Source organism: Theropithecus gelada, chromosome 5, assembly GCF_003255815.1.
Source record: "Theropithecus gelada isolate Dixy chromosome 5, Tgel_1.0, whole genome shotgun sequence".
Lineage (NCBI taxonomy): Eukaryota > Metazoa > Chordata > Mammalia > Primates > Cercopithecidae > Theropithecus > Theropithecus gelada.
The window spans coordinates 120,989,019-121,002,793 of record NC_037672.1 but is presented as its reverse complement, the minus strand read 5'-3'; positions in this window follow the sequence as shown (position 1 = coordinate 121,002,793).

The following is a 13,775-nucleotide window of genomic DNA, read 5'->3' as shown; positions in this document are numbered from 1 at the left end:
GATACTTGCCTGTAATCATTACCATAAACTGCAATGATCTGTCTAAGTGAAAATCCCACAGGGCTTATTCCTAAATCCTAAAGCCACATGCAAACCCAGCCACATTCCACCACATAGGTCATAACACACTGTCCAACTTAAAGGTACGAATCCACCTACTAAAATCCATGGTTGAAAGCCCTGACCCCACCCCCGAGTTTCTACATGCATATTTTTCTCTGAAATTATATGCCTGTCTTCAAATTAATAAGGTTCTCAATAAATGAACCAAACATCTCAAGATGAGCATGAAGGGACCTAATAAATATTACCCTTCTCATCCACATAGGTTCTGTACCAATTGGAAAATAAGACGAGAATCAGCAAATGGAGCCTCAAACTAATATTTTATACATGTTAAGTTGGAAAAGATGGCTTTTTGAAGTAAAACTAGCTCCCAACTTTTTGCTTTGGTCTTGAAAAACTTACCCAAAGAAGATTTTGAATTTGCAAACACTTATCCAGGTCATTGCCTCTCTCTGGACCTGGTGGAGAGAGAAGAAACAAGAGACCCAATCCCCATCCATGAGAATCTGACAGATTAGTCCTATCCAACTGAGAAGCAATATTCCAATGTCAGATGCGCCTAACGGCAGGTTACCAAAGACAGGCAATTCCTTTTACCTCCCTTGCAGTAGTAAGGGATTAAGAGTAGTAGCTAAGGGATTAGGAGTACTTCACCAATGTGTGTCCCTCCACACAGATAGAAACATTAGGCATCAGAGTTAAGCATTTCAATCCAAACACTTAAGACCTATAAAAAAGTATTTCTTTGCTTCTTATAATGAATTAGTCATGTAAATATTATATTTTTCTTTTTTCCAGAGCTTTGGAAAAGCTTAAAGCTGAGTATGTACTCAGCTATAACAGTTTTCTCTATTAAAGCTATTTGCACTTAAATACAAAGAACATATCAAATAAAATAGCAATTCCTTTGTTTTATAAAATTTAAGCTTTCCACATTTCAATGAATTCTAAGACTTGCTTTACTCTAAGTCATCAATTTAATGTGATTTACCATGACACATTTCAGAACAACACTTTTGTGGCATAGGTATCCCAGCAATACAAAAACAACCCACTGATTTTACAAAAATACTATTGTCAAATCCTAAAAACAGACAGATGCATATGTTTTTTTAAAGTTTAGACCTCGTGTTGTCATAAATCAGGGCTATAGGTAAATGGAAAGTTGGAAGAAATGATCAATAGTTTTGAGTTAAAAGCTAAATCAGTTTCACAAGTGTTTTTCTCTGTAAAGTTTCTTTGGAGATTATAAGAAAATCACAGGTGAATTAAAGATATAAAACTCCTTCCTCTTTCACTGCAGGACTATTTTTTTTTCACATCATTAAGTTCATTCCTTTCTGAAAATGACTCAAAATTATTTTATTAAAATCAGTGATTTTTCCAAACAGAGGGGATGGACAGGAAATTATCTTTAAATAAGTATACTCTATTTAGTGCTCTCTGTTGGTTAAATCTCAGTGTGGGGAACAATATTTAGTCTTTCCAAAATTCTTCACAGTTTGATCCACTGACACAATAGTTTTCTTAATTTCCTGACCAACGGCATTGTATGCAATTTTTGTACATGGTCAACAGCTGGTGCCTTTAACCCAGCAGATGTTTTTGTGTCTGAGCTGTAATCACTGTACAGGCAGAGTCCAGGATTTTGTTTTCTTTCACACTCTTCTCCCATATGCAGAAACTTCATTTAGAAGACAAAAGGAATGTGCATAAAAACACACCACAGGGTGTGGATGGGTTTAATAGATGCAGTCCCCAGTGTATAAAGAGCCTAAATCTTTCCCAGTACAGTGGGATTACACAACAACCACTGAAGTCATTTGAAATGGCTTCTAAAAGACCAAAGCCCACAGCCAGTGGAATCACAAAATCATAGAACACTGAACTTAGATGGGACCAGTGCATTGTGTATCAAAGCTGAGTAATGGGTATTTTTAAAGGAAAAAAATGACTTAAGCTTAGCCTCCCACCATGTTGATTTAAACTGTTTTTATCATAGTGTTACTTAAATGTGTGCAATCATAAAACAAGGTGCAAGCTTCTCATGCCTCTAGTTTTCATTCTTCCTGGTGGTGGGAGAGACTCTGGTGTCATGATGCCTTGGCGTGGTCCCACCTCCACTGCTCACTAGCCATGTCACGTCAGACGGGTTACTAAGTTTTCAAATGCTTCATCAATAACAGCATAATCCACCTTACACATTGTGTGAGTATATGAAATATATATATAATAATACATACCACATAACACTCAGTAAATGATAGCTATTGTTCTCCTTATTATTTGTTTTCAAAACCAAGTAACCACCAAAATTCAAAGTTTACTTAATTTAATGTGATGCATGTGATTTAAATGAAAATATAGGTATAGAGCATTTTTGAATGGAATAATCAGCCCTCATGTGTAACTGAAACTCTTCCTGTTAGCATTTTTAAAACCAATTTTAATAAAAGTGTGTGTTTTTTTAAGATGAAGTCTCGCTCTCGTCCCCCAGTCTAGAGTGCAATGGCAAAATCTCGGCTCACTGCAACCTCCGCCTGTCAGGTTCAAGCGATTCTCCTGACTCAGCCTCCTGAGTAGCTGGGATTACAGGTGCCCACCACGCCCAGCTAATTTTTGTATTTTTAGTAGAGACAGGGTTTCACCATGTTGGCCAGACTGGTCTTGAACTCCTGACCTCAGGTGATCCACCTGCCTTGGCCTCCCAAAGTGCTGGGATTACAAGCGTAAGCCATCACACCTGGCCAAAAGTGATATTCTTAAGTTGTCTTAATCACTTCAGGGTAAGGTAAATATTGTAACATTATTGAAATCTGTAAGTGCATAGCTAGCTTAACCACTTCTGCACTGATGAGGAAAATTATACACTGCCTATTTCGTGTTACTATCACAACCAAAGAAAATTGAAGTTGGTGTCAACAACAAAAAGGAATCCACTCAGGATTCACCCATGCTAATGGCACAACTGCTATGAAACAGATGTTTCTGAGATAGTGGGCTGGAATTACCTGCTATAGACTTAAGGTTTCCACCTTTTTACTCTATTTGAACTACTTTAAAATATTAATTTCCAATGAAGAATATGTCTTTCCACCTTTACTTGAAAGCTAAAATTGTTTTTTTAGTATTTGGATGAACAAGAATATATTTATATTCATTTTTAAGTGAATGCTCTTAAATGAAAAAACAATTGTAGAAATTCCTAGAGAAAATCTTCAGACTTCTGACAATATATCCATAAACCAGTCTGAAAATCTCTATACACTGTACCTTTATGTATCCATGTAGATACAGATTCTGTCTTATTTATACATACTATGCTCAGTATTTATTTGCATTTACAACCAAAAGAAAATGTCAGCACAATAAACTTTAATATTTGCATACAGTATTTTTAAAATATTATATATTTCACCACACAATGTATTTTTATGATCTGCATTTATGTGTTCTCTGCCAAGTTAGTTGGCTGATGAGGACAGTGGTTATTGTTTTCTAATTTCCTGCTGCATAAATTTTACCCAAAATGGGCATCTTAGTTTTAATGGTGGTGGTTGGAGAAAAGGTGTTGGTGAAAGGTGATGCACAAAAAGCAAACAAAGAGAGAAGTGAATAATGGAAAGGGATGGGAGAAATTATCAGTGAGCCATCATTCCCAGAGGTTAGAACTTCTAGTTAGAACAAATCATTTTTGTGAATGGAACATTCTGAAAAGAAAATTTAATAAAATATTTTTAAGAGGAGCACGTTGCAACAATATCTTCCCTAAAAAAAGTCATTAAATATTCTGAGGTTTTTGAAAGAGTAGTCTAAAGAAAGAAAACTATTTTACAAAGAGAACTCACAGATAATAGAAATTTTAAAGCTCATCTCTCTTTTTCATTGAAAAGGAAAACTCAGTGCTTTGAAGTTGGGCAAATTCAACCTGATAACACAAGTTTCCTCACTCAGTAGTACTAAGAGCTAAGAAATGTTTAAAACATATCTTTTCTTTTCATTTTGACCAATTTACAGCAGTCATAATTGTGCAATTATGGATGTTATTCTCCGTAATTATTATTATTATCTTTTTGGGGTTTTTTTTGAGACAGGGTCTTGCTCTGTGGCCCAGGCTGGAGTGCAGTGGTGCGATTTCTTCTCACTGCAAGCTCCACCTCCTGGGTTCAAGCCATGCTCCTGCCTCAGTCTCCCGAGTAGCTGGGACCACACGCGCCCGCCACCACACCCGGCCAATTTTTTTGTATTCTTACTGGAGACAGGGTTTCACAGCCTTAACCAGGATGGTCTCGATCTCCTGATCTCGTGATCCACCCGCCTCGGCCTCCCAAAGTACTGGGACTACAGGCGTGAGCCACAGCGCCCGGCCTATTCTCCGTAATTCTTATTGATATTTTGTTTAAAAGACTTCCTTTAATAGATTTGTCAATAAGATTTTAATAGTATGAAACTATCTATCAACGAGTTCAATATCTGTGACCTTATAAAATCACAAAGAAGTTTCAGAGCATCTGATACTCAGTTCCCTTTCTAAATGTGAAGTGCTTGTATTGTGTGAAAGGCTGAAAAATCTGCACATCACAAAAAGAAATAGCAGTTTGATAACTTTGTGAAGTGTTTTAAAATAACCAGGTTGGCTTTCTATGAGTGATAAAGAAAACGTTTTTACCTACCACAAAAGTAATAATATATATTTTAAAATAAATACCCAAAGCTGTGTCTAATATTTTCTTCCTCTAAATTTTATTGGATAGTAAGCTATTCACTTATCCTAATCACAGCAACTGACTGATATGATACTAGATCTATCAGAAAGAGATTTCAGAAGACCGAATTTTCTCTTTTATTTCTATGTGATCTAAAATTAACTTAATATAAACACAAAGCCTTTTCTTGAATTCAGATAAAGCATCCCTTACATTTTCAGAAGTTTCCATCATGTGAAGTAGTTGTATTACAATGTTCGCATTTACAAGTGAATGTTTTTAATAACAACAGTGGATCATATGCATCAAGGATCCTCACATCAAATCTTTTCCACAATGAAATCTTTCCCTAGCTACTTAAACACATATATTGTTCACATTTCAAATGCATTTTCCAAATTCCCAGTCACTAATATTTACATCTAGTTTATTTAATGCTCTCTAAGAATAATTTTAAAACCCTAGATTTAGGACAATAAATTGCAACAAATAAAAGGTGAATTTGAAAATAAACCTTTGAAAGAGAAGCTTCTTAGACTAACGGAATTGATGTTTATAAAATGGACTGTTAATTAGATAGAGTTAAATGTGAATTAAACAGGGATGAGAGGAGACAGAGCTTATACTTTGTGGCTCTTCATGTAATGTGAGCGTGTGTGTGTGTGTATGTGTGTGTGTGTACACATTTAAGTATCAATTGTATTTATTTCATAGACTTCTCTCTCTTTTACTCATGGTATCAGTTAGCATTTGCTGAGTAACAAACCACTCCACAATATAATGTAGTTAGGCAACAACCATTTATTTAGTTCAAAATGCAGGAGGTCAGCAATTTGGGCTGTTTTCAGCCTGGCAGGCCTTCTGATGTGGTCTGTGATGGCTGTTATCAGCAAAGCTCTTTCAGGGGTCTTGGCTAGCGCAGCTGTACCAATGAAAGCTTTTCTCCACGTGGTTTCCCATTCTCCAGCCGGCCAGCCTGGTTGTTCGCAGAGTGCTGTTTCATGCTCAGTGAGAGAGATCCCCAATGTGCAAATGCTTTTCAGACCTCAATCTTCTGCTGTCCCATTGACCAAAGCTGGCCACAAGGCCGGTCCCCAATCAATAGGGCAATGAAAAGCTTCACCTCTAACTGAGAGGACCTGCAAATATTGTCACCTTTTTGCCATCCACCACATCCACAGTATTTTCCCATCTATGTTCTTCCCATTTTCTGCCTAAATATCTATCAGATTCATCCACTTCTCCCTCCAGGGTGACTTCGTAGAAGAAGCTTTCATTGTCTCCCATGTGCTACTGCAACAGTCTTCTAAAGGATTTCCCTCGACCATGCTTACTGCCTTACAAGAAGGCACCCGGGCAATCTTTTAAAAACATAGATAGTATTAAAACCTTTCAATTGGCTTTCAGTTATTTAAAGAGGAAAAACCCAAGTCTCACTATGACCTATAAGGCTCTCCGTGATCTAGAGTATATGCTTCAAACATAGCTTGTGGCATCCCACAATGATGAGTGAGAACATGTTCAATAACACAAGGGTGCATGGCCAGAGACCTGACCTAGTCTGAAGGTATTCTAAGAAAGGAGATTTGAGCTGAGGTTTAAAAGATCTGTAAGAGGTACCTGCAATTAGTTTGAAAAAGGGAATGAGTATTTACAAATTAACATTTTGTAATTTCATAATTATTTTTATGATTATATCAGTTTTCCTCACCGCAAAATCCTTTGTGCCTATCAAAGTGACTGAAAAGTGGCTTCCTCCAATAAGAAACTTTAAAACAATAAAGTTTTGGATACCTAAGCAAAGACTAAAATTTTAGACTTATATGAACCCTCCCACTTTCAGAATCAACCTTCATTAATGTTTTAAACCATTATGTTTAATACATATGGTATGTTTCTGGACTTCATATAAATAATAAGGAAATCTGGATACTAGGACTAATTCAGGCATTACCTGTCTGGTAAACATTCTTGGTCTCAGTTTTCTTGTTGGAAAGTGAGAAAGTCTGTGAACATGATATTTAAAGTTCTTTCCGATTTTTTAAAATATTATGTGATTCCACAATTCTGAGACTCAAAAGAAGCAGAAAGTTTTAGCACAGGGATAGCCTCCTGTTGTAAGTGAACACACTATCTATTTATTTTTCTTAATTTGATTTACATATATAATGTGTCTTCAGTTTAAATAGCCAAAGGATATAATTACATATAAAAAGTAAATTGCTCAAAATGTTAAACTGTAGTGACTTTTAATAATTCAGACAAATGAAAAAAATAAAGCATAGAATAGGGAATAGATTAAACATGTAATATGTAAACAATGGAATTTAATAGAATTAATCAACTTATCCCAGTTAATAGATTAATTGCCTTAAATTTGTGAACTACTTAGATGCCTCACATTGAGAAACATACTGAATTTCCACAAGTTTTAACACATGGGACCTAATTATGAAGCATCTGGAAAATCCAAAAATCAAAACATGCATTTCAACAGGACAGTTTCAAAAGAGTATAACCTAGAGGCTATGTCCTCCAAGCTGAGTACAGCAGGAAATAGTTGGGCCCCCACATGTCAGGACAAAATTTTTGCAGCATTTCTCAAAAGGGCATTTAGAAAGAGAAAAGCAAATAGACAACACAGCAGTGGGTATTTTTTAATATATTTCAGATTTTGCTTAAACAAAAACAACATATGAGATTCTGAAGTAATTCTATAGTGAATCAAATATGGGATTTTGAGCTTCTTAATACACAAAGTAATGGATTTTATTCTCCTAATTTTCTGAGGCTTCTGATGTAAGTTCCAGTTTATCTAGGAATGTACCTGACCCAGGGTGATAGAAAAGTATTGTTCAACTTCAGTTATATGATGTGAGCTTAATTTCTCAGTCTGCAATGAAAACGGAAACAGGTGTTAAAAGAATAAACTCTGGAGGTTTACCATCTAGGCTTTAATTCCAAATCCCCTTCAGAAAAATGTCTTAAGTAACTTTGGGTTTGATAAATTAAGTGTCATGTATTTTGTAGCATACCTACTAAAGAATAAGAAGTTACGAATTTCAACTACATGATAGAAGAATATGCAATGACAAGAATTAACACAAACACAAAAAAGGGCAGACAAAAATAAGAAAAAAGCAATATAGAACAGGTCATACAAATATAGCAAAAATGTTAGTAGAATTTAAGCCAAAATGTATCAAAAATTATATTAAACATGAATGGGCCATATGTTATAATTAAAAGGCAGAGGTAGACGAAAATGCAGACACCCAACAAACACTTTTTATTAATAATGCATATAAAAATAAGAATACAGACATTATAAATTTTAAAATTGGAAATAGATTTACCTCATAAATATTAACACTTTGTCCTTAAAAACAGAATTTTAGTTATAGCAATAGCAAAGAAAGAGAGATGTTACAGCAAAAAGTATTATTGTATTTCAACAGGGTCATTTTATGAGAAAAGATGAAATAGACAACTGATCACCAATGACTTTTATTTTTAAAATTTTAGCATATTTAGTAAAATAGCAAATATCGATAAAATCAGAAGGATAAAAATATACATAAAACATCAGGGTCAGAGATTTTCCTCTGTAAGGATATAATAGAAGGAAAAAACAATAAAGATGTAAAAAACTTGAATAGCAGAATTTAAAAATTGACCTAGTAGGCTTCTATAAACTACTCCATTCAACAACTACAGAATTCATGTTCTTTTACAATGTGCATATTTATAAAAACTTACTACATCCTGGACTAAAAAGTAAATTTAACAATTTTTAAATAAGTTAAATCACATAGACCATTTTCTATGACTAGAAATTAGAAATCAATTCAAGAAACTGGAAATTTTCTGTAAGTTTGGAAATTAAGAAATTTTTCTAATTATCAGTAACGTTAAGCATTTTTTTATATGTTTGTTGGCCACATAAATTTCTTCTTTAAAGAAGTGTCTGTTCATGTCCTTTGCCTACTTTTTAATGGGGTTGTTTGGCTTTTCTTGAAAATTTGTTTAAGTTTCTTGTAGATTCCAGATATTAGATCTTTGTCAGATGGATAGCTTACAAGCTTGTCTGTTCACTCTGATGATAGTTTCTTCTGCTGTGCAGAAGCTCTTCAGTTTAATTAGATCCTATTTGTCAATTTTTGCTTTTGTTGCACTTGCTTTTGAATTTTCGTCATGAAATCCATTCCCGTGCCTATGTCCTGAACAGTATTGCCTAGATTTTATTCTGGGATTTGTATAGTTTTGGGTTTTACATTTAAGTTTTTAATCCATCTTGAGTTAATTTTTATGTAAGATTTAAGGGAGGGGCCCAGTTTCAATTTTCTGCATATGGCTAGCCAGTTTTCCCAGCACCATTTATTAAATAGGGAATCCTTTCCCCATTGCTTGTTTTTGTCAGGTTTGTCGAAGATCAGATGGTTGTAGATGTGTAGCCTTATTTCTGAGATCTCTATTCTGTTCCTTTGACCCATGTGTCTGTTTTTGTACCAATACCATGGTGTTTTGGTTACTGAAAACTTGTAGTATAGTTTGAAGTCAGGTAGCATGATGCCTTCAGCTTTGTTCTTTGTGTTTAGGATTGCCTTGGCTATGTGGCCTTTATTTTGGTTCCATATGAATTTTCTTTTTTTTGAGACGAAGTCTTGCTCTGCCACCCAGAATGAAGTGCAATGGCACAATCTTGGCTCACTGCAACCTCCACCTTCCAGGTTCAAGCTATTCTCCTGCCTCAGCCCCCTAAGTAGCTGGGATTACAGGCACCCACCACCACACCTAGCTAATTTTTGTATTTTTAGTAGAGACAGGGTTTCACCATGTTGGCCCAGCTGGTCTCAAACTCCTGACCTCAGGTGATCCCCCCGCATCGGCCTCCCAAAGTGCTGGGATTACAGGTGTGAGCCACCATGCCTGGCCCCATATTAATTTTAAAGTAATTTTTTTCTTATTTGTGAAGAATGTCAATGGTAGTTTAATGGGAATAGCATTGAATCTATGAAGTACTTTGGGCAGTCTGGCCATTTTCACAACATTGATTCTTCCTATCCATGGTCATGGAATGTGTTTCCATTTGTTTGTGTCCTCCCTGATTTCCTTCAGCAGTGGTTTGTAGTTCTCCTCAAAGAGGTCCTTCACTTCCTTTGTTAGCTGTAGGTATTTTGTTCTCTTTGTAGCAATTGTGAATAGAAATTCATTCATTATTTGGCTCTCTGCTTTTCTATTTTTGGTGTATATGAATGGTTGTGACTTTTGCACACTTATTTTATATCCTGAGATTTTGCTGCAGTTGCTTATTAGATTAAGAAACTTTTCGGCTGAGACAATTGGGTTTTCTAGATATAGGGTCATGTCACCTACAAACAGAAACAGTTTGACTTTCTCTCTTCCTATTTGAATACGATTTATTTCTTTCTCTTGACTGATTGCCCTGGCCAGAACTTCCAATACTATGTTGAACAGGAGCGGTGAGAGAGGGTATAATTGCTTTGTGCCAGATTTCAAGAAGAATGCTTCCAGCTTTTGTCCATTTAGCATGATACTGGTTGTAGGTTTGTCATAAATGGCTCTTACTCTTTTGAGGTATGTTTCATCAGTACTGAGTTTATTGAGAGTTTTTAACATGAAGTGATGTTGAATTTTATTGAAGGCCTTTTCTCCGCCTGTTGAGATAATAATGTAGTTTTTGTCTTTAGTTCTGTTTATGTAATGAATTATTTTCATTGATTTGCATATGTTGAACCAGCCTTGCATCCCAGGATTGAAGCCAACTTGATCGTGGTGGATAAGCTTTTTGATGTGCTGCTGGATTTGGTTTCCCAGTTTTTTATTGAGAATTTTTGCATCAATGTTCATAACGTATATTGGCCTGAAGTTTTCTTTTTTTGATATATCTCTGCCAGGTTTTGGCATCAGATGATGCTAGCTTCATAAAATGAGTTAGGGAGAAGTTCCTTCTTTTCAATTGTTTGGAATAGTCTCAGAAGAAATGGTACCAACTCCTCTTTGTACCTTTGATAGAATTCAGCTGTAAATCTGTCTGGTCCTGGGCTTTTTTTGGTTGGTAGGTTATTTATTACTGCCTCAATTTCAGAACTTGTTATTGATCTATTCAGGGATTCAACTTCTTTCTGTTTCAGTCTTGGGAGGGTGTATGTGTCCAGGAAGTTATCCATTTCTTATAGATTTTCTAGTTCATTTGCATAGAGTTTTTTGTAGTATTCTCTGATGGTTATTTGTATTTCTGTGGCATCAGTGGTGATGTTTCCTTTAATATACTGTATTGTGTCTATTTGATTCTTCTCTCTTCTTTATTAATCTAGCTAATGGTCTATGTATTTTATTTTATTATATTTTATTTTTTCAAAAAAAATCCTGATTCATTGATTTTTTTGGAAAGGGGTTTTTGTGTCTCTATTTCCTTCAGTTCCATTCTGATCTTGGTTATTTCTTGTCTTCTGCTAGCTTTATTGTTTGCTTGCTTTGGGTTCACTAGTTCTTTTAGTTGTGATGTTAAGGTGTTGGTTTGAGATATTTCTAGCTTTTCTATGTAGGCATTTTGTACTCTTAATTTCCCTCTTAACACTGCTTTAGCTGAGTCTCAGAGATTCTGGTACTTTGTGTCTTTGTTCTCACTGGTTTCAAAGAACTTCTTGATTTCAATTAGTGAAATTCACTATATTAATGTATTTAAGATAACATATATTATCATCTCATGAATGCAGAAAATATATTTGACAATATTTAACATCCACTTTTATAAACTTAACATAATACATAGTATTTATGAGAAACATAAAGATAATTTACTTTAATGAGGAAAAATTGAAGTGTTGCTTTTGTGATCAGAAAGATGACTGAAACAAAAAATATATGTTTTATCCAAGATTTTACATGTGCATTACATAATAAATGATGAAAAAATATACCAGTCATAGACTAGATGAAAGTATTTGTGGCTGGCACAGTGACTCAGGACTGTAATCCCAGCATTTCGGGAGGCCGGGGCGGGTGGCTCACAAGGTCAGGAGATCGAGACCATCCTGGATAATATGGTGAAACCCCATCTCTACTAAAAATACAAAAAAAAATTAGCCAAATGTGGTGGCACACCCCTTTAGTCCCAGCTACTCGGGAGGCTGAGGCAGGAGAATCGCTTGAACCTGGGAGGTGAAGGTTGCAGTGAGCTGAGATTGTGCCCCTGCACTCCAGAGGGGTGACAGAGTGAGACTCCGCCTCAGAAAAAAGAAAGAAAGAAAGAAAGAAAGAAAGAAAGAAAGAAAGAAAGAAAGAATTTGCAATGACTATAACAAACAAATGAATATTATCTATAATATAGAGAGCTCTTGTATGTGACAATCAACAGAAAAATGGCTGAGAACATAAACAGACAAGTCACAAAATAGGTAAACTAAATGGTTAAAAACATGTAAAGATTTTTAACCTCAGCAATAATCAAAGAAATTCCAATTAATATAATGACAGTATAGTATTCCCATTTCCATCAAATGAGAAAAAATATATCTTATATTCTAAAGGCAAAAACAAACAAACAAAAAAAAAAAACAATGACCTATAGCAAACATGGTAAAAAGTTAATAGCTTTTAAATCTTGGAGGTCTATATTGAATGCTTATGTATTTCGAGGTATATGTGTTGGATGCTTATATATTTTGTCTTATTTCCTGGGTTTGAAATGATTCCTAGTCTAAAATTTAAAACTATTTCAATATAACCTTACAAAATGTTTTGTTATTTGAGGTGAGAGAGACTTAATTGTGACTCTATATTCACTATATGTGTAAACTTTTACAAATTTTATACCTTCTCTAAACCTTCATTTTCTCATTTATTGAATTGGATACATAGCTGTCTTATACGATTATTTGTAAGCATTAAAAAGAAATTAAAATGCTAACCGTGACAGGCCCCAAGAGGAATATCTGTCAAAAAGTGACATTCTACAAATATTTTCATTTCTTTTTCATAAGAAATTATTGAAAGCAGATTATTTTTCATGCCCCCTCAATTTTCAGCATCTCTTCATTTCTTGATCTACAAAATGGAGTGATAATATTTTATTCACCTACACTAGGTAGCTGTGTGAACCTGCTATGAGAACAGGCTTTGGCTGCTCATTTCATTCAGAGTAGAAGTGATGCAGGATTTTTCTCAGTCCCTTTTCTGGAGTCCCAGCAAGGGTACCCTGCCTACTTGACCCATCATACTCAGCCTCTTCAAGAGGAGGCACATGAGTGAGTGAGTACGGGATTCGACCGGCCACTCAGCTGACACAGGAGCAAACTCCAAGCAGGGCCTGCAGCCAGACCAGGCATGTCATCTTGAGGGGAACACAGTGGCACTCAGGCAAGAGTGCCTGTGATCCCAAAGCCCCAGAGCAGGTGTTAGTCTGCTGATTAGCTCTTTTAGTTTCACTGTCCACAGACCAATGAACAGTGGTATGTTAGCAGCTCAGTCAGCCCCTGACCCTGTTGCATGAGGTAGCTGCCCTCCACCAGCAAAGGCAAAGGGCCAGTGTGACAGTCTTTCTGAGTACTCATACTTGGTGGGACCCAAGCTCTTGTCCAGCATCCAAGAAGAATGAGGTCACACTTGATTACTGAAGAATGGCGAGGGCAGATAATTTTGTTGAGCAATGAAAACAGCTCTCCACAGAGAGGGGAGCTGGAGAGGGGATGGGAAAGGCAGGTCACCTTCCCCTGAAGTCAGGAGGTCTCTTCCCTGAAATCAGACCATCTCCTTTCCACCAGACCATCTCCACTCTACCAACTGAGTCTGGGTCTTTACAGGCACAGGGTGGGAGTAGGGTGGGCCATAGGTAGTATTGGAAAAGGCAACATTCAATTTGTTAAAAGGCGTTATTCAGAAAGAACCAATCAAGAGAGAGCGAGTAAACAGGAATAGAAGTTCTTACTCTGGTCTGCAGGTTTCAGCATGTTTTGGGCTTTAAAGTGGGGTTTCACCAGG